Genomic DNA, 27,324 nt, shown 5'->3' with positions numbered 1-27,324 from the left:
ATTGACAATAAACAAGTGAAGAATAGACAAAACAATAGGGAATGTGTTTAAAGATTTATCACCCAGTTCAATAGCAACCATAGGTTTATCAAAGCGGCATTAAGTAACTATTTGGTTCGTTCTGTTAAAGGATCTGCCACTTAAAGAGATATTGGGAAATTATCCTCTTTGTACTTTTAGGAGAGCACCTACCCTTAAGAACAAGCTAGCAAAATAGTTATGAACTCCAGTTTGATATCTATTGAGAATCATTACCTTAATAAGAAAGGTATTTACAAATGTGGGAAGAAACTCTTTGGCCTATGCAAGTACATCACGCCAGGTACTGATAGTTTTAAATCCAACATCACTAAAGAAAACTTTTATATTCACTCTAGAATCACTTGTGTTTTCTCATTTGTTGTATATATTTTAGAATGTATTTGTGGACTTCAGTATACAGGTAGAACCTCTAGACCCATCAAAAAAGATGGGGTGAACCTCTTAGAAATGTGAAAAATGCTTCATTAAAACATAGTGTGCCTAGACATGTAATATGTAATCATACTTCCAATACTGATACTCTCAAGATTATACGCATCATATTTGTCCCCAAATCTTGGGGTGTAAATAGAGACTCAGGCAGAGAGAAACTTATTGGATTTGAAGCTACAGACCTTGTCACCTTATGGTATGAATGCAAATATAGATATGACAGTTTTTAATGATTAATTTACTGATTGGATAGTTTGTGGGAACTTGCTAATTTTAGCTTTGTTTTTTGTATTTCTGCTCAATATCTATACTATTGCCAATATGGGTCCATTTTTGCATTTTTGTAAATACATTTTAAAATATTTTTTATCTACTATTAATAATGTTAGATATATTTTTGTCTAGATCAAGTGATATCCATCTAGCAATCTTTATATCACTAAGATTTTATTTACTTTTAAGAGGGTAAAATCGCTGATCATAAGTAGCCAATATGACAATTTTCTGTGATTCGTATTAGCCTTGTAAATGATTAACGTGATGCTATGTATATCATGAGATGCACATGGCTACTTAGTACTTAGAATAAATAATTTCCATTGGTGAATATACAGTTCAATCTTACCCGCTGTCCAATGACTTACCCTCTATGGATTGGTGTTTTTATCCAATCATGGTATACATTTTAGACACACCTTCTGGACATGCACAGTCGCTTGGTGAACACGCCGAAGATGTCATGTATTTAAGCTCACATTGTATACTTGTTTATTATCACCTGATGAAACAGTCATGCACTGAGAAATACGTTGTTAAATTAACTGTATTTTAACTTTTAATCGTGAGTGTTTGGTTATACCCTGGGGTGGACGGTTTGCTCCTTTTTCTGATCGGCTATCCCAGCTCCAGAAACCTCAGCAGTGCTATTTTGACTCTGGATGGTGGCTCCTGCTGTGTATGATGTATCGGGATTGTGAGTCAGCTGGACAGCTCTGAGAGTTCAGCTTGCCCCATTTGCACCATTGAGTGCATTATGTTTGTGAGTATTGTGTATACTATATTTTTGTGTCTGCTGTGATATTCTTCATCATTGGAGTGCCCTCTTTTATCTCATTTCTTTTAGATTACTCTGCCCAGCTGTTGGGAGAAATACGTTTTTTGTTTGAAGAGGCATGGCTCCTTGTGAACTTATTTCACTAATTGAGTGGACTTTTTCACCTCTTTTTTTGAGTATCACTTATTTATCACTTTTAGTGCTCATATGCACTTTTTTCTCTTTGATATCTGTTGATTGTGAAACACGTTATTTTACTTTTGATTTTTTGGGGCAGCCAGTTTATTTGAGACTTGTTCTCAAATATATTTATTTTTTGCTAAAGAGAGAATTTGTGCTGGCAAATTAGGAGGTATTAGCTTAATACTTGTATAAACTGACTAAAAATTAGAGACATACAAAAGTTTTTTTAATTCCACTTGTTCCGAAAAGAGAGGCCTGTTGGGATTTGTGAAAGTCATCAGAATATTATCTTAATATAAGGCAAGTCTGTTGTCACAATGATTAATGGTTATTCCTCAAATTACTGGTAGGCCAACATTTCTAGTGATAACACAAACAATAAAGGAGATAATGGGCATCCTTGTTGGTTTCATTTCTGATTTGAAAAGACTGGGAGTATGACATTTACTTTAATTTTAAGAGTAGGGTTATTATACAAGGCTAGTATGCAGTCTATCAATAATTGCAATATTGTCAGTGTCTCTGTCCAGTCCAGCTGGTCGAATGCCTTCTCGGCATCTGTTAAAATGAATATGGCAGGAGTATCTAGTAAATAAATATGGTCTAGAAAGTTGAACACCTTCAATGTATTATCTTTGTCCTCTTTACCCTGTACAAATCTAACTTGGACAGGGTATATTAATGATGAAAATATTTAGTTGAGTCTAGCATTCAAAAAGTTCTCAAATATTTTAAGGCAATATTTAAAAGAGTTATGGACCTTAAGTTAGCTGGATAGTCAGATGTCCTACCGGGTTTAGGCAGGAAAGTCAATTGGGCCTCCAACATTATCTTGTGTTTCCAATCATATCTGCAGGGAAATTCATTCTAAAGTTCCTCAAAAAATAACCCAATGGCCTCTGATTCAGAGTCTAACAATTTTTTGCAGATGGCCTAAGTTAATTATTTAATCTTGGAGCTAGTATGGTGATCTCTAGCTTGCTTATCTCGGTGTGCCCTAAGTTCAATAAATTCAGCCCATATGTAAGTTTGCACACTTTTCAGACTATCACTTTATCGCTATCTATATTCCTGTTAATGGACAAAAAATCCTGTATGCAAGATTTAATTAGCTAAGAAAATATAGGATTAGTCAGCAGTGTGCCATCTAGCCTAGTTGGTGCTAAAGGCCATTTGAAATTGTTACAAGCTGTCACATAGTCAGTCCATGATGTGAAAAGGATTCTTGAAGAGAGAAATAGAGCCAGTGCAAGATGATCGGCAAAAAACAGGTAATGATTCATGAAAGTTTACATTCACTTTAAAAAAGATTTGTTCTATTTTAACTATCCGGAGGTTGTCCTCTAATTGTTTGGGGTTAGGGCGGCTTCTTCCCTCCGCACACAGCCTGCCCTACGGAGTGTGTTCCAGCCTCAGCTAACTCAGCTGATGATCGTGGCGGAGGTGGTGAGCTAACTACACATGAGAAAATCTCTAACCAGCCCATTGAGAGCCTGTCATCAGTGAGCTAACCACTGCTAAGTGTTAGCCTGCTCTTCTACACCTATTCCTGGATGGGTGCCACCACTTTTGTGAGTGTATTTTTACTCAGTCTTCATGATATATATACGAGATACACTATGAGGTGCCCTTTTCTCTTCTTTTGAATGTATAAACTTTGTTGATAATAGAAGCTTTCTGCTCACCAGTTTAAGTAACTCCTCCTTGTTTGTGAAATCTGCAAAGTTAATATGCACTCTCCAAGCTGATGGTCGGGCCAATAATGGGCTAGATTCCGAGTGTAGGGCTAATTAATCGCTCGCAGGTTAACTCTGTTAAAATTAAGCATTTAGCGCCCATCAGATAGCACTCGTATTGCAAGTTAAAAGTAAAAAATGTTTGCACAAGTGCTAATCTGATACAGGCAAAAAGCCAAACTTCAAATATCGTGATAGCGTTAATGTATTCCGCAATAGACTTGGCGCTGAAAAGTGGGAAAAATACCATACTCACATGCAAACCCGATTGAGTTTAACCAAAATGCATCTACCTGATATAAAATATGAATATTTCACATTCCAATGTTCTTCACATAGCAGAATATGTTCTATTTATTCTTAAATACATATTTCAATATATATATGATTTGTTTGGTAAAAAATATATCTATACCTATATATAGATGATTATATATAGGTATATATATATATATCTACAGATATATTTATAGGAAAATCTATTTAAAAATAGTTAAAGGAACAGTATACTGTAAAATAGTTTTTTCCTTAAAGGGTCATAATATCCAAATGTTGAAACACTTGAAAGTGATGCAGCATAGCTGTAACAAGTTGACCAGAAAACATCATCTGATCATCTCTATGTAAAAAAGAAAGATATTTTACCTCAAAATGTCCTAAGTATTCACACCCTATTGTAAAGAACTTTAAGCAGCAAATCAGTATGCCTCTCCTGGGACCGGCAAGTGAGTGTGCTTCATGCACACTCATGTTATTTCCCTATTCAGTTTAATAAAGTTTACTATGAAATCTCATGAGAGTTAAGTGAAATCTCATGAGATCACAGTAAAATAGTTCATGACCTCAGCATTGTTGATGCTGATTGGCTGGAGTTAATTTCTTCTTTGTTTTTACCTGCAGCTGGACATCAGCTGAAGTATAAATTTTTACACAGAATTTACTCTGTTAAGCTGAGGAAATCGTGAGGTAAAATATCTTCCTTTTTTATATAGAGATTCTAAGGTGATATTTTCCTGTCAGCTTTTTACAGTTATGTTGCTTCAATTTCAAGTGATTTCGCATATGAGTATTATGTCCCTTTATTATGTTGCCAATTACTTTTTTTTACCAGTTGGAGAGTATAAAATGTATGAGAATTTGCTTTTTAAGGCTTATTTGTGTATAGGAATTAGCTGGTTTTGTGTTTTGAAGCCACAACCTAATAAAATGGGTTGAGCTTGTAGGTATAATTAGATCTCATTACTTTATCACATTGTGTACATATACATTCTTCTTTATAGTATACCTGTCCGTAAACCAAAGACCTGTACTTGGAGAGAACAATGGAATACTTAACATTGTATTAACTTATCTCTTCTATACCCCACTGGGAGTGTAATTTCTTTTGCGGGCTGTGTTTACACAGCTTATCTATAGCTTGGACCTAAGGCCAAAAACTTTCAAAATAGGTGGGGATACCACAGGGTAAATCAACTATTTCAAATCCCAATATAAGGGTAAATGAGCTACTTGTAAACAATGTAATACACTTCAGCAGGTAAAGTGGATCATTGGGAACAAATTAAAGGGACAGTTCACCCAAAAACTTTCTCCAATTTAAATTATTCCCAATGATCCTTTTTACCTGCTAGAGTGTATTAAATTGGTTGCAAGTAGATCCTTTACTCATATTTCAGCATTTGAAATAGCTGATTTAGCTTGTGGTTTCCCAACCTATACTGAAAGTTTTGATACTGGCGTATACGCTATTGACAAGTCTAAGTAAACACAGCCAGCAGAAGAGATTACACCCTCAGTGGGGGGCATGATAGTTAAGTAATAAAATGATAATTTTCCATTGTTCTCTCTATGTATTGAGCTTTGGTGTTCCAGACAAATATAAGATAAGGAAGCAAGTATGTGTACATAAAAGTGATAACATAATGAGATCTGATATTACCTGAAGCTCAACCCATTTTAATAGGCAGTGGTTTCAAAGCACAAAACCAGCTACTTCAGATACACAAATAAAAGCGAAAATGCAATTTCTCAAATATTTTATACTCTGCAGTTGGCATAACAAGTCATTTAAAATACATTTATGGAAAAACAATTCTACAGTGTACTGTCCCTTTAAAGGGGAGACATTTTTTGAGTAACCTGTCCCTTTAAAACACTTTCCCCTGTGTGAAAAACATTGCAATGTAAAATATTTACAGTACATACACAGTAAAGGTTTTTTAAAAATGAATATGGCATAAATAGTTTTTACCATGTTTTCATCTACTTGACAGCAAAGGGCTTCAATGCACTTAGACATACAGTATCTCACAAAAGTGAGTTCATCCCTCACATTTTTGTAAATATTTCATTATATCTTTTCATTTGTTAACACGGAAGAAATGACACTATGCTACAATGTAAAGTAGTGAGTGTACAGCCTGTATAACAGTGTAAATGTGCTGTTCCCGCAAAATAACTCAACAGACAGCCATTAATGTCTTAAAAATTGGCAACAAAAGTAAAAATGTCCAAAATGGGACCAAAGTGTCAATATTTTGTGTGGCCACCATTATTTTCCAGCACTGACTTAACCCTCTTGGGCATGGAGTTCACCAGAGCTTCACAGGTTGCCACTGGAGTCCTCTTCCACTCCTCCATGATGACATCACAGAGATGGTGGATGTTAGAGACCTTGCACGCCCCCACCTTCTGTTTGAGGATGCCCCACAGATGCTCAATAGGGTTTAGGTGTGGAGACATGCTTGACCAGTCCATCACCTTTGCCCTCAGCTTCTTTAGCAAGGCAGTGGTCGTCTTGGAGGTGTGTTTGGGGTCGTTATCATGTTGGAATACTGCTCTGAAGCCCAGTCTTCGAAGGGAGGGGATTATGCTCTACTTCAGTATGTCACAGTACATGTTGGCATTCATGGTTCCCTCAATGAACTGTAGTTCGACAGTTCCGGCAGCACTCATGCAGGTCCAAACCATGACACTCCCACCACCATGCTTGACTGTAGACAAGACACACTTGTCTTTGTACTCCTCACCTGGTTGCCACCACACACACTTGACACCATCTGAACCAAATAATTTTATCTTGATTACAGGAACCGGGACAACAGCCATGCAGATCAATTTAATGCAGTGTACGGCATATGGTCTGAGCACTGACAGGTTGACCCCCCACCCCTTCAACCTGTGCAGCAATGCTCATATATCTATTTCCCAAAGACAACCTTTGGATATGACGCTGAGCACATGCACTCAACTTCTTTGGTCGACCATGATGAGGCCTGTTTTGAGTGGAACCTGTCCTGTGAAACCGCTGTATGGTCTTGCCCACTGTGCTGCAGCTTAATTTCAGGGTCTTGGAAATCTTATAGCCTAGGCCATCTTTATGTAGATTAGCAATTCTTTTTTTCAGATCCTCAGAGAATTCTTTGCCATGAGGTGCCATGTTGAACTTGCAGTGACCAGTATTTGAGAGTGTGAGAGCGATAACACCAAATTTAACACACCTGCTCCCCATTCACACCTGAGATCTTGTAACACTAATGAGTCACATGACAATGGGGAGAATGGCTAATTGGGTCCAATTTGGAAATTTCCACTTAGGGGTGTACTCAATGTTGTTGCCAACGGTTTAGACATTAATGGCTGTGTGTTGAGTTATTTTATTTACACATTATACAGGCTGTACACTCACTAATTTACATTGTAGCAAAGTGTAATTTCTTCAGTGTTGTCACATGAAAAGGTATAATAAAATATTTACAAAAACGTGAGGGGTGTACTCACTTTTGTGAGATACTGTATGTCTATATATGTATACATATGTTTTATATGTGTTTATATTTATGTAAATACATAAATATACATATATTTATATATAAATATATATATATATATATATATATATATATATATATATATATATATATATATACACAGTATACATATTTAGACATGTATTTGTATTTATCTCTATGTTAAAGCCCTTTGCATGCCTTTTTCTCTAACTTTTTTAAGCAATATTGTTTTAATCATTTTTGCTAGACAGTGTTATTATGAGTGTAACTTTATTTTTAATGTTATTTTGATGTGTTTTGTGCAACTTTTTTGTCAAGCGTATTAGCTAACCAGAGCTCTGAAGTTGCACTATCCTGGCGCGCATTGAAATTCAAGAGAATGCTTTTACTTTAAACTTGTAATATGCACGTTACTTCTGACGTGCTCAAAAAGCAGTGATAAACCCCTTTTTACTCACGTGCAACAGTTAGTGCGCCACTGGTAACCTAGCCCAACATTGGGTAATGACCTGGAAGAGGTCTTGTAAGCATTGCTTAATCCTGCAATGGATTAAAGTATCCATATTATACAAATAGTTTGTCTCTGGTTTTCATTTAGTTGCAAAATTGAATCTACATATATAGTAATTTTCTGTTGTATGAGGGATATTTCAACCTTCTAAACCGTGATCTCCTCCAGGGATCCCACCCAGGAGCCAACCTTATTTACCTCCTTTCCCATTTCTGATATTTCTTCTTTAATGCACTGTCAAACCTGAGATACAGGATTTGTAAAATTTTGCTTGGAAGGCAGGGAGACAATTAAAACCTTGGACACCTATAAAATGTCTGTATAATTATCAATATCTCAGCAAGAGGAAGGAGAGGAGGATCTCTGCTGAGAATCTCTAAGGTATTGGGCAAAGGTGTGTGCAGGCTCCATTGTCTTGAAAGACTTGTTAACTGATGGTGTTTGTTAGAGAGGCAGTTTAACAATTCAATCCTGTTTTGATTGTTTCCTGGGGTACATGATGGCACCACTGATTACTGGTGAGGGGAGCACGCCAGGATGGACATCTGAATCTGGTGAATTACTGCGACTGATGTTTAAATCAAACACACAGGTGTTACATCTGTCGGTATGAGCATAATAACTCTTTTCAGTGGCATCAGTAATGATACAGGACACCTGACAGATTTCCTTTCCTTGTGATCAGTAGACAACTGATTTCCACAGCACCAAAAAATGATAGGAAAATTGTTGAACAAACTCAGCCTTTATTATTCCATTTCAGCACTTGGCACACAGCAGCAAAAAAAGCGACGTTTCGGGCTGTTAACCCTTACTCATGAAGCATGAGTAAGGGTTAACAGCCCGAAACGTCGCTTTTTTTGCTGCTGTGTGCCAAGTGCTGAAATGGAATAATAAAGGCTGAGTTTGTTCAACAATTTTCCTATCATTTTTTGGTGCTGTGGAAATCAGTTGTCTACAAATTACAGAGAGGTGTGTGCAGTGGCCCTCTACCACGAGCATCAGGTGTGTGCTGTCTGTCACTTGGGAACTGTTTGACATAATTTCCTTGTGATCAGGTAAAAACTGATCAAGGGGAGACTAAGCTACACAAATAAATTCCCCCACATTGTAAAAAGGATGTGGTGTGATCTAAGCAGTGTATTATAGCGAGGGACAAAAGTGTCTAAGAAAAGCTAGCCAAAGCTACTGTAAAGCACACAACAAACAAGAAAACAATTAATGGTATTCATAAATCCTCTTGGTCATTATAAATTCATATTTAGGATACTATATATCCGTGTGATAATAACTGCAGCCTAAGGGGCCTATTTATGAAAGGTCTCCGTATTCAGCATTGCACCAGCAGCTCACAAGAGATGCTGGTGCAAAGCTGCCCCCTGCAGACTCCCGGCCAATAGGCCACCAGCAGGGAGGTGTCAATCAACCCGATCGTATTCGATCGGGTTGAATTGAGGCAATTCCTGTCCGCCTGCTCAGAGCAGGAGGACAGGGTTATGGAGCAGCGGTCTTTAGACCGCTGCTCCATAACTTGTGTTTCTGGCGAGTCTGAAGACTCGCCAGAAACACGGCCCTTCAAGCTCCATACGGAGCTTGATTAATTGGCCTCTAAGTGTAGACCACTTACTAGTAATGGAAGAGGAGCTTGCAGATTATAGTACTAGTGGATCTCATCCACAGTCACACATGCGTCCATATCTTTCAAAAATATTTATAATTCCTTCAATAACACAATACGTACAGTAGGATACATAATAAAGAATACTAAAGAGAATCATGTGTGTAGGAAATGAAAAAGCTTACTTTGTATAGAAGCAAGTCCTCAAAAATTATGTTCAAGTCTTCAATGCAAGTAATGTGATCCATCCACCACCTGTAGTCCAGAGTGTCTTTGGAAAAATTTCTTGTAGAGCACTTTTAAAAACAGTGGAAAAAAGGTAATTAACCACATTTGAAGTACTGCATTGACAGGCAGTCGCTAACTTATAGCTTGAGTGTATTAAGGGCAATATGGTGACCTTTCCCACCACTTAGGGGTGCCATAGAGGTTTTGGATATGATATGTTTCCTGTCTTTGTTGCAGGCTTCATCCTTTGAGAAAGGCAGGGGCTGCGGTACTTTACAAGTGTCAGACTATCCCTTACTAAAATATATGTTACAAGGTAATCACAGAAGTAATAAGTATATTATTTTAACTTTTTTGGTTATGCAAAACGGGGCAATGGGTAAGAAAGGGATTATCTATATTTTTAAACAATAACAATGTTCAAGTAGATTGTCCCTTTAATGCGCTCTGGAGAGTGCATTAACCTGGTCCTCTTCTTGCCATAGCCTCAGCTGCGCTTACACCTGGCTAAACGCTCTCAGTTCCCAGGACCTGCACTAACTTTAGTGCAGATTCTGGAGCCGAGCGCGCTAAGACTTCTCTGACAAGAAGAGGATAGGGTTAGCATGCTCTCCAGCACATTAAGGTAAGTATTTAACGTTAAAAGAGATTTAAAGAAAACTAACGAATACTGTTGAATTTCATCAGTTTTTTTCTTTTTCTTTACTTTTAGTTGGTGCATTTAGTTGGTCCAAAAACGTATGCACATGTCTATTAAGTTAATAAAACTCCAGGAACAGATGGAATAAACCCAATGGTTTTAAGGCAATCTAGCACTGTTATAGCCAAACCTCTACTCTTAATTTTTCAAGACTCATTATACTCCGGCACTGCACCCCAGGACTGGCATAAAGCTGATGTGTTGCCACATTTTAAAAAGGGAAGCAGAGCTGATCCAGGAAGCTATAGACCAGTTAGTTTGACATTGGTAGTGGGCAAGATACTTGAAGGGATTTTAAAGGATCATATTGATGATTATATTTGTGTAAACAAGATTATGAGTTCAAATCAGCATGGTTTAATGAGAAATAGATCATGTCAAACTAATCTTATTCGATTCTATGAGGAAGTACCATATTGTTCCGCACATAGGCCGCACTTTTTTCCCTTGATCTGTAGCTTTAAATTTGCAGTGTGGCCTATATGCGGAGCGCGGCCTATAATTGGGTGCTTTTCGGCTAAATCATACATGTGCAGTACGGCTGAACTTCTGGTGTACCCTATGGCCTTATGGGTAATGTAGTCCGCCTGAGTTAGGTGGTTTTGCAACAGTGACAATGATTGGTAGGTTTGGCAGGACGCTCATATGCATTAGCCACCACTGAAGGTGTGTGAAAATGTGGTAATGCTGAGCACAGTGTAATGATGAGCACGGACAAATAAATGAGGGAAGAAGTGGGTGGCGCACACTATGTCCCATGTGAGTCAATTGCGATACTGATATTGTCTGGTAAGAAACTGTGTTTTGGTTTTTTTGCCCTCACATCATACCTGCTAAAAATAAATAAAAAAATTGCTTTAATACGGTATGTTAAAATAAAATAAAGGAAAGATGCTGTACTCCTTAGTACTGGTAATTTCAAATGTTAAAAAAAGCCTTTAATCAAACAACCAAACAGCTTTAATGGGTGAATAAAGTTTTTTTCACATTTGAAATTATGGTATTAAGGAGTGCAGCATCTTTCCTTTGTTTTATTCTATACTCTTGGGGAAGTGGAAAAGGATCCCCTGGGATCTAGCACCCTGCATTGGGACTCATTGCTTGCACATTTGGGAGTGCTGGTCTTAATCACTTGCAAACATTGTAGCTTGTGCAACTGTGTATTTTCTTCAAAATGGCACCAAAGGGTGCTGCCTATAATCAGGTGCGGCCTATATGTGGCACAATAAGGTAAGTGAAAATATACATAAAGGGGAATCAGTTGATGTGATATACTTGGATTTTGATAAAGTGTTTGATACAGTGCCACATGAGAGATTAAAATACAAAATTAAGTGACAGGGAATAGCTGAAATTGTAAGATCATGGAACTGGATAAAAGACAGGGACCAACAAGTAGTAGTAAAAAGATCATACTCAGATTTGGACAAAGGTAATCAGTGGAGTCCCCAAGGGATTAGTACTGGGCCCTGTTCTTTTTAATATTTTAATTAATGACTTGGAGCAAGGATTAATTAGCAACATCTCTACTTTTGCAGATGATACAAAGTTGTGGAGGGTCATTAATTCAGTGCAGGATTTATAAAAATTGGAAGAATGGGCTGGTAAATAGATTTATTACTGAAAAATGTACGGTTCTACAATTTGGAAGTAAAAATAAGTAGGCAACATATTATTTAAATTGGACTAGATTTAGGAAAACAGAGGAGGAAAGGGATTTGGGAGAACTTATAGATAACAAGCTAAAGATGGACACGCAATGCAGGTCAGTGGCTTCTAAGGCTAATAAGATACTAGCACGTATTAAAAGAGACATTGATGCATGGGTAGAAAGCAACATTCTGTCACTACATAAATCCCTGGTAAGACCTCACCCTGAGTTTGGAGTGCAGTTCTGGTGACCAATTTAAAAATAAAAAAGACATTGCAGAGTTAGAAAAGGTTCAGGAAAGGGTCACAAAACTAATAAAATAATTTAAACTATGAGGAAAGGGTTGGCAAACTGGGTCTGTTTTCACTAAAAAAAAATGTGCTTAAGAGGTGATATGATTACTTTATATAAATATATTCAAGGCCCATATACAGAGTTTGTGCAAGCTCTGTTTTTCAGAAGAAATTGTTTGTGACAAGAGGTCACAATTTAAGGATGGAGGAAAAGGAGATGTAATCTCCAGTAACAAATGTTTTTTTCACTGTAAGAGCAATCAAATTGTTGAACTCGTTGCCTAAGGAGGTAGTGAATGCCAATACCATAGATACAATTAAAAATGACTTTGAAACATTTCTATCTAAAAATAAAATTCAGGGATATGATTGCTTTTGTTAAATGGGTCATCTTTTTAATGGGATTAAATTAAGCTCAATTGGAGCTTTTATTGTTAATCAGGTAGGATCTGTATAGGATGAACGCGATGGACTTCTGTCTTTTTTCAACCTCATCTACTATGTTGCTTTGTTATGTAACATATCAATCCAGAGCATAGAAAGAATGACAATTTGCATGCAATTTATACTGATTAGCAGGATTTGGCTTCTTGTATGCCTCTCCAAGGTGTAAAGGGTTAAACACTCTTTACAGCTAATATTTAAAAATTTAAACAAACATTTAAAACAAGTACAACACAGACAGATTCAATAAAGTAATATGACTAGTCATGTAAACTTTTTTTTTTATGTCAAATAATTAAATATTATATTAGTATAAGTATTAATTCATAATTATATAAATGTATTGTTTAAAACCATGAAGAAAAATATATAAACTAACCCGAAAATAATTAAATAGATTTAAAGTAATAAGTTAGGGCTAGATTATAAAGAGAGCACAAAATATCGCTTCTGCAAAAGCAATATTTGCTCTCCACTTAGTAATACAAGCGCACGCAAATGCTGGTATTACAAGTTAGGTGCAATGCAAACGCGACCTCGAGTTCGCATTGCACAGAAACTTAAGGCTCATGAATGCGTGCTTCCATAGGCTCCAATGCACGACATGTGAACTAGCACAGCGATGGGCAGCAGATTGTAAATATATATGTATATATACATAAATATTTATTTGTTAATATGTGTATATACACATATTAACACATAAATATATATATATAAGCATATACAATTTCAGAAAGGACAAGCTAATAAACTAAATAGAAATCCAAATGTATGAAAAAGGCACTCACTGGACTTGTGTATCATAAAATTTAAAGTTTAATGAAACATATTGAAAGACATAACGTTTCGGAGCTATTACAGCCCCTTTGTCAAATGACAAAAAAACTGTTCATAGGTATGAACCTAAAAGCAGTTGCTTACAGAGTCTCAAAACATCCCTTTTATACCTTGAGCAATCAAAGCCTCTACCCACGCCATCCCACGCGATGACATCATCATAGGGAGGCGCACCACCTGGGCTGCATGTGGAGGAAATGATCGTCAAGGAGACAAGTAAACAATCCAACAATGCAACATGTGTTACTATACACAGAAATCATGTAACAACCGCAGCCAATACTATCTCCGTGTCATGCCGTCCCACTGTGATGACATCACATGGACGTGATGCGTCACATGGGCGCCATGCATAGGAAGCGGTTGCTATAGATACACATCAACAGTGTATCGTAATGTGAAATAGATGCGTTATTATATTCGATATTGTAGTCAAATAGACCAGATCACAAAGGGCAAGAATGAGGGTAAAATGACAAGGATACAGAATTATGTAAATGCTTAAGTTGTTATAGATATCTAAAACAGATCTACAATTAAAGAAACATAGATGGAAATGTTTAGGAAGCAAAGAGAATGGATATAGTAGCCATTCTAGAATACACATAAAGCACTCAATGTAGGCATTGGAATAAAATTAATCAAATATATAAGGTATGTGGGTGTCAACCGGGCCAAGATGATTTGCTACATATCAATTTTAAAACATAACTTTTATTGAAAAACGCAAAAAAAACAAGAAGATTAAAATACTGGGATGTGCAATTAAAATAAACGGCAAGAAGCGGTTGTAGGATAAAATATCAGCTGTGTACCTACATAACGCCTAGATTTAGAGTTCTGCAGTAGCCGTCAAAAGCAGCGTTAAGGGGTCCTAACGCTGTTTTTTACCGCCTGCTGGTATTTAGAGTCAGGCAGGAAATGGTCTAACGCTCACTTCCAAGCCGCGACTTTTCCATACCGCAGATCCCCTTAAGCCAATTACGTATCCTATCTTTTCAATGGGATCTTCCTAACGCCGGTATTTAGAGTCTTGCTGAAGTGAGCATTAGACCCTCTACCGACAAGACTCCAGCCGCAGAAAAAAGTCAGTAGTTAAGAGCTTTCTGGGCTAATGCCGGTTTATAAAGCTCTTAACTACTGTGCTCTAAAGTACACTAACACCCATAAACTACCTATGTACCCCTAAACCGAGGCCCCCCCACATCGCCGCCACTATAATACATTTTTTTAACCCCTAATCTGCCGACCGCACATCGCCGCCACCTACATTATACCTATGTACCCCTAATATGCTGCATCTAACATCGCCGACCCCTATATTATATTTATTAACCCCTAATCTGCCCCCCCCAATGTAGCCGCTACCTAACTACACTTATTAACCCCTAATCTGCCGACCGGACCTCGCCGCCACTATAATAAATGTATTAACCCCTAAACCGCCGCACTCCCGCCTCGCAAACACTATAATAAAAAGTATTAACCCCTAATCTGCCCTCCCTAACATCGCCGCCACCTAACTTCAAGTATTAACCCCTAATCTGCCGACCGGACCTCGCCGCTACTATAATAAATGTATTAACCCCTAAAGCTAAGTCTAACCCTAACCCTGACACCCCCCTAAGTTAAATATAATTTTATTCTAAATTAAATATTATTAACTAAAGTATTCCTATTTAAAACTAAATACTTACCTGTAAAATAAACCCTAATATAGCTACAATATAACGAATAATTATATTGTAGCTATTTTAGGATTTATATTTAGGATTTATATTTATTTTACAGGCAACTTTGTTTTTATTTTAACTAGGTACAATAGCTATTAAATAGTTATTTACTATTTAATAGCTACGTAGTTAAAATAATTACAAAATTACCTGTAAAATAAATCCTAACCTAAGTTAACTACAATTACATACAATTAAATAAACTAAACTAAATTACAAAAACAAACAAACACTAAATTACAAAAAATAAAAAAAGATTACAAGAATTTTAAGCTAATTACACCTACTCTAAGCCCCCTAATAAAATAACAAAGCCCCACAAAATAAAAAAAATCGGAACAGCCAATAGCATGCAAGCTCAATCTGATTGGCTGATTGGATCAGCCAATTTGATTGAACTTGAATCTGATTGGCTGATTCAATCAGCCAATCAGATTTTTCCTACCTTAATTCCGATTGGCTGATAGAATCCTATCAGCCAATCGGAATTCGAGGGACGCCATCTTGGATGACGTCACTTAAAGGAACCTTCATTCGTCGGGTAGTCGTCGTTGAAGAATGATGTTCCACGCCGGAGGTCTTGAAGATGGAGCCGCTCCTCGTCGAATGGATGAAGATAGAAGATGCCGCTTGGATGAAGATGTCTGCCGGTCCGGATGTCCTCTTCTGCCCGGATAGGATGAAGACTTCTGCTGCTCCGGATGTCTTCTTTTGGTCCATCGGTGCTCGGCTGGGTGAAGACGACTCAAGGTAGGGAGATCTTCAGGGGGGTAGTGTTAGGTTTATTTAAGGGGGGTTTGGGTTAGAGTAGGGGTATGTGGGTGGTGGGTTGTAATGTTGGGGGATGGTATTGTGTTTTTTTTGCAGGCAAAAGAGCTGATTTCTTTGGGGCATGCCCCGCAAAAAGCCCTTTTAAGGGCTGGTAAGGTAATAGAGCTGTTATTTTTTTTTATTTTGGGGGCTTTGTTATTTTATTAGGGGGCTTAGAGTAGGTGTAATTAGCTTAACATTCTTGTAATCTTTTTTTATTTTTTGTAATTTAGTGGGGGTTTTTTTGTAATATAGTTTAGTTTATTTAATTGTATGTAATTGTAGTTAATTTATTTAATTAATTTATTGATAGTGTAGTGTTAGGTTTAATTGTAACTTAGGTTAGGATTTATTTTACAGGTAATTTTGTAATTATTTAACTAGGTAGCTATTAAATAGTTATTAACTATTTAATAGCTATTGTACCTAGTTAAATAAATAGAAAGTTGCCTGTAAAATAAATATAAATCCTAAAATAGCTACAATATAATTATTTGTTATATTGTAGCTATATTAGGGTTTATTTTACAGGTAAGTATTTAGCTTTAAATAGGAATACTTTATTTAATAAGAGTTAATTTATTTCGTTAGAATAAAATTATATTTAATTTATGGGGGTGTTAGGGTTGGGGTTAGACTTAGCTTTAGGGGTTAATACATTTATTATAGTAGCGGCGAGGTCCGGTCGGCAGATTAGGGGTTAATACTTGAAGTTAGGTGGCGGCGATGTTAGGGAGGACGAGGCGGGAGTGCGGCGGTTTAGGGGTTAATACATTTATTAGGGTGGCGGCGAGGTCCGGTCGGCAGATTAGGGGTTAATAAGTGTAGGTAAGGTAGCGGCGACGTTGGAGGGGCAGATTAGGGGTTAATAAATATTATGTAGGTGTCGGCGATGTTAGGGGCAGCAGATTAGGGGTACATAGGTATAATGTAGGTCGCGGCGGTGTCCGGAGCGGCAGATTAGGGGTTAATAGTGTAATGCAGGGGTCAGTGATAGCGGGGGCGGCAGATTAGGGGTTAATAAGTGTAAGGTTAGGGGTGTTAATTCACTATTTTTGCCATCTTACATACTCAATTTAGTATAGATATGTGAGTCACGAGCGGCACGCTGTGCTGGAAAGGGTTAGAATCTATTTCATCCCTAAATTCAGGTGAGCATTCATATGCTTGCACAGTGTAATTGCTTTTATAGCTTTACTGTCAAGATACACACTACAATAGAGTGTGTGGTAACATAAATACATATGAGCTGTGGCGTCCCAAGATTTGGGTTAAGAATTTTATCCTAGCATTGCCAATTTGCCATTATAAGTGTAAAGTCTAAGATAAATGACTGCTAATGAAGCGAGATATGATAGGTTAATCGATGCTTATTTGCTTATTTTGTATAGGAATTTAATCGGGTATTCATAGTGATTTACCAGTGGTAACATAATCATAGCACAAGCTGTTTATGGATGTCAGTTATGCTTATAAGCCATTCAGCATATAGAGGTCAATGTTATTGTAAATACTGTTGCAACGGTATTCAAATGATTGTCCTCTAAACGAGTCAGGCTTAAGTTATCTTTAACAGTGTCGCTGGTTAACTTTAAAGTAGGTGAATCTGGTTTGTGGTAGCGTAATTGTCTATTTTGGCTATCTCACATATTCAGTTTAGTATAGATACATAAGTCACAAACAAAAGTACTGTGCAGCAAGGGTTAGGATCTATTTCATCCCCAAACTTAATTGAGCATTCGTATGCTTGCACAGTGTCATTGCTTGTGTAGTTTCACAATTAACACACACACTATAGTAGGGTGTGTGGTTACAAAAAAACATGTGAGCTGTAGCGTCCCAGGGTTTTAAGCTAAGAGCAGTATCCTAGCATTACATGCCCCATCAGTGTGGAGCTGTCATAAATTAAGGAACGCTTATAGCCAATGAGGTACACAATCAAATTATATAGTATAGTTTGCGTTAAGAATAGTAAATCAACCTTTACCTTAAGCAAGCCCTAACAAACACAGGAGCTCCCAGACTCCTCACCAATTCCCTAACATGTTTCGCCGTTTGCATGGCTTTCTCAAAGGGTCTGCGTGCGTCGCGCTAAAATCTGATTTTTATTGCGTGGTAGAGGCACAAAGACCACCCCATACATGTGACATCAATATGACAAGTTCTCATAGTAATTGGAATACCCTCCTGCAGAGATTTACGCAATTTGATTGGTATACATATTCAGCTCAGCAAGTTCCTATTACATAAGACAAAAACTAAATAACTGTTAAGTTGATATTAACGGTATTGTCAGCGTTGTGTATAAATAGCAAAGTGTAATAATCTGTGATGGCTAACAAGCTTAGTTTAAAATGTGAACAAGATTACGTGTTACTGCAGTTGGATGCTTTGTAACCAATCGTGACATGCATAGCATGACAATAGAACTGTGGGTCACCGTAAAATATATAATAGTGATTTCATTACAAGAAACTAATAAATGATTAGAAAGAGAATGTTGCAGTGAACACTTGAATTAGATGATCGATTATATCAAATGAAAATAGCACTAATGATATATCCTAGTACATCCTACGTTATAAAGGGTGCTGGTGTTTAAACCAGTACTTATTGTGATGTGTTACACAATTGTGTAGTGATTTGGTGAATATATAATAGTTGAAGGAAAAGGAAACTATCGTGAAAGTGAATAAAAAATAAATATAATGATGAGCTTAACAAAATTAAATCAAAATTAGAAAATTTAGTGAAAGCATGTTGGTGATATACAACACCTAACCGTTAAAGATGTTGGCAATTCAATATGGAAAAATCAATGAGAATGCCACTAAAATTGAGGGTTTGTAATTCAGGCTTGTTACACTATAACAATAGAAACTAGTAGCAAAGTGGGGCATACATATATATTATTTTGACTTATGAAGTTAGTTATTGTGCTGTTATTAAGCTTATGGGGTGTCATTCGCATAGGGCTTATTCCTTTATATTATGTGTCCTATGAGTCACAGGAAAGGGGCGAAGTTGTTTTGTTCATTTAGCCCCTATGGATAGATAGTTAAGTAAAAATATCCATTTGCTCTCTGCACATAATAGTGCTTTTTCTTGATTGCCACCTCTTATTCCTAAATTAATTTTTTGTAAACCAAAACAGTGTAGATCTGATTGTTTTGATTTATGTATTGAGAGGAAGTGTCTGGCGACAGAGGTAATGGTCTTGCCTGAGTTGGTATCTTTTTGAGCATTTTTAATAAATCTCAGGTGTTCCTGTAGTCTTATTTTTCTGGTGGTCATACCTACATAGATTAGGTCACATTTGCATACGAGAGCATATATTACCCCTTGAGTTTGACAATTAATATGGGCATTGATTTTATGTGTTTTGCCAAATCTGTCAATAACTGTATTTTTCTTTTGCATATAGCTGCAGGTGCAACATGACCCACACTTGAAAGATCCATTGGTTAGTTTAGTTATTGTTTTAACACCAGTAAAGTGGCTTGGGCTGATCATGTCTTTTAGATTGTGTGCTCCTTTGTAACCCACCGATATCTTGTCTCCTAGTATCACCTAACACAGGATCTGCTTTTAAGATATGCCAGTTATCTTGTAATATCTTAACCACTTTTTCCATTTGTGGATTATAAGTGGTGATGAATCTGACTTGATGAATCTGACTTGATCTGTGGTCTGTGTATCTGCTTGCTTATTCAATAGTTTGTGTCGGGGTGTATATCTAGCTCTATGCTCAGCCTTTTTGAAGGATCTCTTGCTGTAACCTCTTTGTAACAGTCTATTTGTCAGTTCTTTCGCCCTGCACTGGTAGTTTTCCTATGTCGAGCAATTCTGTTTCATTCTTAGGAATTCACCCATAGGAAATGATTTTGCTGTGCTCGGAGCATGTGCACTTGTGCTATGTAATATGCTGTTAGTTGCAGTAGATTTTCTGTATACATCAGTACTGATTCTCCCATCCAGGTTCTTACTGATCCGTAAATCCAGATAAGTTATTTCTGTTTGGCTGGCTTCATATGTAAGATTAATGTTTAAATCATTTGTATTCAGATTTTTCAGGAATTAATCTAATTCCTCTTTAGTTCCTTCCCAGAGGAATAGCACGTCATCTATGTAGCGTATCCACATAGGTACATATGACATGTGTTGTGAGTTGTTATCTGAGAAAACTATTTGCTGTTCCCACCAGCCTAAAAATAGGTTGGCGTATGTGGGCGCACAGGCCGTGCCCATCGCCGTACCTCTGACTTGAAGGTAAAACCGGTGATTAAAGGTAAAGAAATTGTGATGAAGAACAAAGCTTAAAAGTTTAAGTATGAATTCATCATGAGAGACATCTTCGCTTGATCCCATTTGAAGAAAACTACTGACTGCTTTGAGTCCCAAATTATGGCTTATACTTGTGTACAGTGATTCAAAGTCAGCTGTCATGAGTGTTCATATTGACATGCATATTTTCCAATTGTTTCAGTACGTCAAGTGTGTCTTTAACATATGAGGAAAGCAGAGGTAAATATTCTCTCAACCTATAGTTTACATATTTGCTGGCATTTTCTGTGAGACAATTAATCCCTGAAATGATAGGACGGCCCTGTGGACTAAGCTAATAAGCAAATACTGAACTTAGGGTGTAGTCATTTTCACTATTAGGTAGTGCCATTGAACCTTCCTTCTTGCATAGATGGAAATGTTGATTGTATAAATGCGGGAGCAATACAAGGTGTCATATGTATCATATTAAGTAATGTTGGATCATATTCCTTATAGTAATAGAAGCTATATTAATCACATTATTGCTGGGTCCAATACATCATACTTATAGCCCCAATATAAACACAAATAACAACATAGCACCAGATATACAATAAAATGTGATCTTAAACTATAGGACCAAATGGCAAAAACAATAAAAGGATCAAGATACAAATATTAGTATAGAATAAACCAGTTTACTAATGTACAATAAAAGTTCTTCAAAAAAAATCAGACGGCTAGATTACGAGTTTTGCGGAACAGCTATACCGCTGAAAAATTGGACATTGCGTGTAAAATGTCCGGGAACTCATATTAGGAGTCACGGCGGTATAGCTATATCGCAAGCATTTTAGACTGTAAAGCAACGTCCATTCCGCACTCAAAAAAATTTGAGTGTGGGATTTTCATTGCGCCCTTATTACAGGTTGTGCATTCAAGCTAAAATGCTTGCGTTACAGCCTATACCAACACGATCCATACCGCCATCTGAGCGCAGTAGTTATGGATTTTGTGTAACAAAAATGTTTCACAAAACTTATAACTAATATGTTACAAAGTACACTAACACCCATAAATTACCTATTAACCCCTAAACTGCCACCCTCCCGCATCACAAATACTATATTAAACTTATTAACGCCCACCCACATCGCATCTATTAAATAAAGTTATTAACCCCTAATCTGCCGCCCACCCACATCGCCAACACTATTTAAATATATTAACTTCTAAACCGCCACTCCACAACATCGCCGACACTAAAGAAATCTATTAACCCCTAAACCTTCGGCCCCCCACATCGCTGCCACTAAATAAACCTATTGACTCCTAAACCTCTGGTCCCCCACGTCGCCGCAATAAAATTATTAACCCCTAAACCGCCAGCCCCCCACATTGTAACTACAAAACTAAACCTATTAACCCCTAAAGTGCCGCCCCCCCACATCGCAATACAATAAATTAAACTATTAACCCCTAAACCTAACACCCTCCTAACTTTAAATTAAAATTACAATATAACTATCATAAAATAAATAAAAACTTACCTGTGAAATAAAAAAAAACTAAGTTTAAACTATAAATTAACCTAACATTACTATTGTAATAAAATAAAAAAACTACCAATAAAAAAATATAAATTACAAATTTAAAAAACCTAGCACTACGAATAAATGTAAAAAATCTAAAATTACAAAAAATAAAAAAACACTAAATTACGAAAAATAAAAAACACTAAGATTACAAAAAATAATAAACTAAATTATCAAAATTAAAATCAATTACACCTAATCTAATAGCCCTATAAAAATAAAAAAAGCCTCCCAAAATAAAAACACCCCCTTACCTACAATAAACTACCAATAGCCCTTAAAAGGGCCTTTTGTAGGGCATTGCCCTAAGCTAAACAGCTCTTTTACCTGTAAAAAAAATACAAAGTCCCCCACCAACAGTAAAACCCACCACCCAACCAACCCCCAAAATAAAAAACCATTAAAGGGCCACTGTAAGTAAATATTTTCTATGCCTGTTACTAACTAACTACCCCAAATACGCTTTTTATCAATAGCATTTCATTAACATATCTCTACCGTATATCAGAAATCTTGTCTGCAAATTTAATTGTTTTCCAAACCCACTCCGTGGGTATCCTTTGCTCTGTACCAATCCGTTTACAATACCTAGGTTTCAAAATGGCGCTTTAAACACAAAGTTATTGGTTTAAGTATTTTGAACATGCAGTGCTGAAAATAGTGGGCGGGATAGCGTGACATCATCGGCGAATAAAAGATATAACTTTTAGAACGTTATGAAACTTCGTTTTGGAGAAAATATAGGTCAGTAGGTTTTAATTAATGTTTATTAACTTTAATATGTTAGTTGTTTAGCTTAAAAATTATAACAGAAAGTAATCCTTTAAGCTCTTTTTCACTGCCCTTAAAACGGCATTCAGCTCTTTTACACTTTGCACAAAGTCCTAATCTGAAATTAAAAAAACACCCCAAAAAAACAAAACTATCACTAACCCCAGAATATCTACTCACGGTTCCTGAAGTCTGGACATCCATCTCCATCCAGGCGGCGAGAAGTCTTCATCAAGGGGGCGACATCTTCATCCAAGGCGAGGGCATCTGCTATCCTGGACTGGCGATGACATCCTGTGCGGAGTGTCCTCTTCATAGTATTCAGTCCTCTGGGTACCAGGGTATCAAGTATAAATATCCATCTTGTTTTAAGACACAGAAGCTTGTTAGAATAATCTTTATTTTGGGGGCATTTGGGGGTTATTTTGAAAACATTGGCGTATTTAGGTTTTGTGCTGCCCTAGGCACTCAGAATTCTGCTGCCCCCCTCTCATCCTCCCCAGAGATAGGCATTTTTTGGTCATAATATTTTTTTTGATAAGGGTGCAACGTGACTTTATTTTCCATGGCATTATCATAGAAAATGTTCATGTTCAAGTGCACGTGCGTGTATATCTGTTTGTAGGTGTAGTGATTTTGTCTGTGTTTATGCATTGTGCGTGTATGTGTGTGTGTAAAGAGTGTGTATGCAGTGAGATTTAAAAAGTGCCGCCCCCCCAAATCTGCCGCCCTAGGCAAGTGCCTCGTTTGTCTAGACCAAAATATTACCCTGTTTAAAAATTAAGGTTAATTTTCGGAGCACTAATTGCTACCGCAAGCTCGCAGTAGCAATAACCAGCCACTTGCAATGGCTGGTTATTTATTGCGTGTTCGTAAACGGGTGACTTTGCCCGTTTGCGGGCGTGCGATAAATTAGCGCTCCACTTGTAATCTAGCCCTTAGTTAGTAGTTAGTTCTACTGCAGCTGAGATGATTACAGGTGAGGGTTGCAAAAGTTAAACTACTTTCATATCATATTTTTAGAGTTGCTAAGCAACATACGCTAAGACAATAATTATCCTCTAAAAATTTGCAAATTGGTGGGTGTTAACTCAAAATAGGTGTTGTTATGCTTAGCATCTTATGAGATTTTTGTGCAGCTGTCAAACAGAATGAGGAAGTATGTTAAATTGACAAATAAAGATACCAAGAGAATTATTATTTTTTTAGCATTTTATATTTGAATTGGGATGCCACTTTACTATTTATATATTCAAATCAAATCTAAGTTACAATTAATATTCAGATACTAAATTTAATTTGGAAGTTAACAATTATTTAAAAAAAAAAAAAATAATATTAGTTGTTTAACAAACATTCAGCATTCTTTTAGAATAAATTAGAGCTGCTGAATCTGTTGCCCCTCAATAGATAAATGCTAATAATAAATAATATTATTATTTTTAAAAGGACAGTAAATTCAAAATGAAACTTTCATGATTTAGATACAGCATTAAGTTTGATCATGCTTTTAAACATTAATTCTAGTGTTATGACATATTTTCCAAAAAGTTTGCACATTTTAAGCGAAAACTTAATGGATTTCCATTTCTTATTTTTCTTCAAAATTCACATATTTTTTGCATTATTATTCAAAAGATTTTTTTTTTCAATGAAGTTTGCAATTTATGTATGTTAACAAAATATTGAATAGCAGTATTTTTAATCTATGCAGAAAAATAAAAAAAAAATGATATCTTTATTGACATGTTGGGGGGTAGTTATCAACGTGTCTACTTTCCTGCCTTCGCCAGCCCAATACGCCCGCCTAAGCTCGCCTACCTTCGCCGCCGCGGACCTGAAAAAATACGCCTAAGTTATCGAAAAAAGCTGTCAAAAAGCCACGGGGCGATGAGCAGCGGACTGTGAGAGTTATCACTCATCCGATCTTGCTGATCTTCGGCTGTTTGACAGCTTTCTTGCTAGCCTGTCACTAAGCACTCACACTAAACTACACTGCTCTAACCCCTATACCGGCGCCCCCGGAGCCCCCCGCAACTAAATAAAGTTACTAACCCCTAAACCGCCGCTCCTAGACCCTGCCGCAAGTCTTATAAATGTATTAACCCCTAAACTGCCGCTCCTAGACCCTGCCGCAAGTCTTATAAATGTATTAACCCCTAAACCGCCGCTCCCTGAACCCTCCGCAACCTATATTAAATTTATTAACCCCTATCCTGCCCCCCCTACACCGTCGGCACCTATAATAAATTTATTAACCCCTATCCTGCCCCCCCTACACCGTCGGCACCTATAATAAATTTATTAACCCCTATCCTGCCCCCCACTACGCCGCCGCCACTGTAATAAAATTATCAACCCCTAAACCTAAGTCTAACACTAACCCTAACACCCCCCTAACTTAAATATTAATTAAATACATCTAAATAATATTTATATTATTAACTAAGTTAATCCTATTTAAAACTAAATACTTACCTATAAAATAAACTCTAATATAGCTACAATATAAATAATAATTATATTGTAGCTATCTTAGGATTTATTTTTATTTTACAGGTACCTTTCAATTTATTTTAACTAGGTACAATAGCTATTAAATAGTTATTAACTATTTAATAGCTTACCTAGCTAAAATAAAGAGAAATTTACCTGTAAAATAAAAACTAACCTAAGTTACAATTGCACCTAACACTACACTATACTTAAATAAATTATTCCTATTTAAAACTAAATACTTACCTGTAAAATAAACCCTAAGATAGCTACAATATAAATAATAATTATATTGTAGCTATCTTAGGATTTATATTTATTTTACAGGTAACTTTGTATTTATTTTAGCTAGTTAGAATAGTTATTAAATAGTTATTAACTATTTAATAACTACCTAGCTAAAAGAAATACAAAATTACCTGTAAAATAAATCCTAACCTAAGTTACAATTAAACCTAATACTACACTATCATTAAATTCATTAAATAAACTACCTACAAATAACTACAATTAAATACAATTACATAAACTAACTAAAGTACAAAAAATAAAAAAGCTAAGTTACAAAAAATAAAAAAATAAGTTACAAACATTTTAAAAAATATTACAACAATTTTAAGATACTTACACCTAATCTAAGCCCCCTAATAAAATAACAAACCCCCCCAAAATAAAAAAATGCCCTACCCTATTCTAAATTAAATAAAGTTCAAAGCTCTTTTACCTTACCAGCCCTTAAAAGGGCCATTTGTGGGGGCATGCCCCAAAAGGTTCAGCTCTTTTGCCTGTAAAAGAAAAATACAACCCCCCCCAACATTAAAACCCACCACCCACATACCCCTAATCTAACCCAAACCCCCCTTACAAAAACCTAACACTAATCCCCTGAAGATCATCCTACCTTGAGTCGTCTTCACTCAGCCGAGCAGCGATAGAACCAGCCAATCAGATTCAAGTTCAATACGATTGGCTGATACAATGAGCCAATCAGATTGAGCTCGCATTCTATTGGCTGATCGGAACAGCCAATAGAATGCGAGCTCAATCTGATTGGCTGATTGGATCAGCCAATCGGATTGAACTTGCATCTGATTGGCTGATTCCATCAGCCAATCAGATTTTTCCTACCTTAATTCCGATTGGCTGATAGAATCCTATCAGCCAATCGGAATTGAGGGGACGCCATCTTGGATGACGTCCCTTAAAGGAGCCTTCATTCGTCGTAGTCCGTCGGTGAAGAAGGAGGTTCCGCGTCGGCGGGAGGAAGATTCAAGACCCGGCTTGGAAGATGTCATCGCAAGGATAGAAGACCTCTTCAGCGCCTCTTGGAAGATGACATCGCCCGGATCGAAGACTTCTTCAGCGCCGCCTGGATGATGACTTCATCGGATGGAAGATTTCTTCAGCGCCGCTTGGAGGATTAACTTCTTCCGCTCCGGATGTCCACTTCGGTTCCATCGCTGCTCGGCTGAGTGAAGACGACTCAAGGTAGGATGATCTTCAGGGGATTAGTGTTCGGTTTTTGTAAGGGGGGTTTGGGTTAGATTAGGGGTATGTGGGTGGTGGGTTTTAATGTTGGGGGGGTTGTATTTTTCTTTTACAGGCAAAAGAGCTGAACTTTTTGGGGCATGCCCCCACAAATGGCCCTTTTAAGGGCTGGTAAGATAAAAGAGCTTTGAACTTTATTTAATTTAGAATAGGGTAGGGCATTTTTTTTATTTTGGGGGGGTTTGTTATTTTATTAGGGGGCTTAGATTAGGTGTAAGTAGCTTAAAATTGTTGTAATATTTTTTAAAATGTTTGTAACTTATTTTTTATTTTTTGTAACTTAGCTTTTTTTATTTTTTGTACTTTAGTTAGTTTATGTAAATGTATTTAATTGTAGTTATTTGTAGGTAGTTTATTTAATTAATTTAATGATAGTGTAGTGTTAGGTTTAATTGTAACTTAGGTTAGGATTTATTTTACAGGTAATTTTGTATTTCTTTTAGCTAGGTAGTTATTAAATAGTTAATAACTATTTAATAACTATTCTAACTAGCTAAAATAAATACAAAGTTACCTGTAAAATAAATATAAATCCTAATATAGCTACAATGTAATTATTATTTATATTGTAGCTATCTTAGG

The sequence above is a fragment of the Bombina bombina genome, chromosome 5 (genome assembly GCF_027579735.1).
Source record: "Bombina bombina isolate aBomBom1 chromosome 5, aBomBom1.pri, whole genome shotgun sequence".
NCBI classification, from domain to species: Eukaryota; Metazoa; Chordata; class Amphibia; order Anura; family Bombinatoridae; genus Bombina; species Bombina bombina.
Note: the sequence above shows the minus strand (reverse complement) of the source record.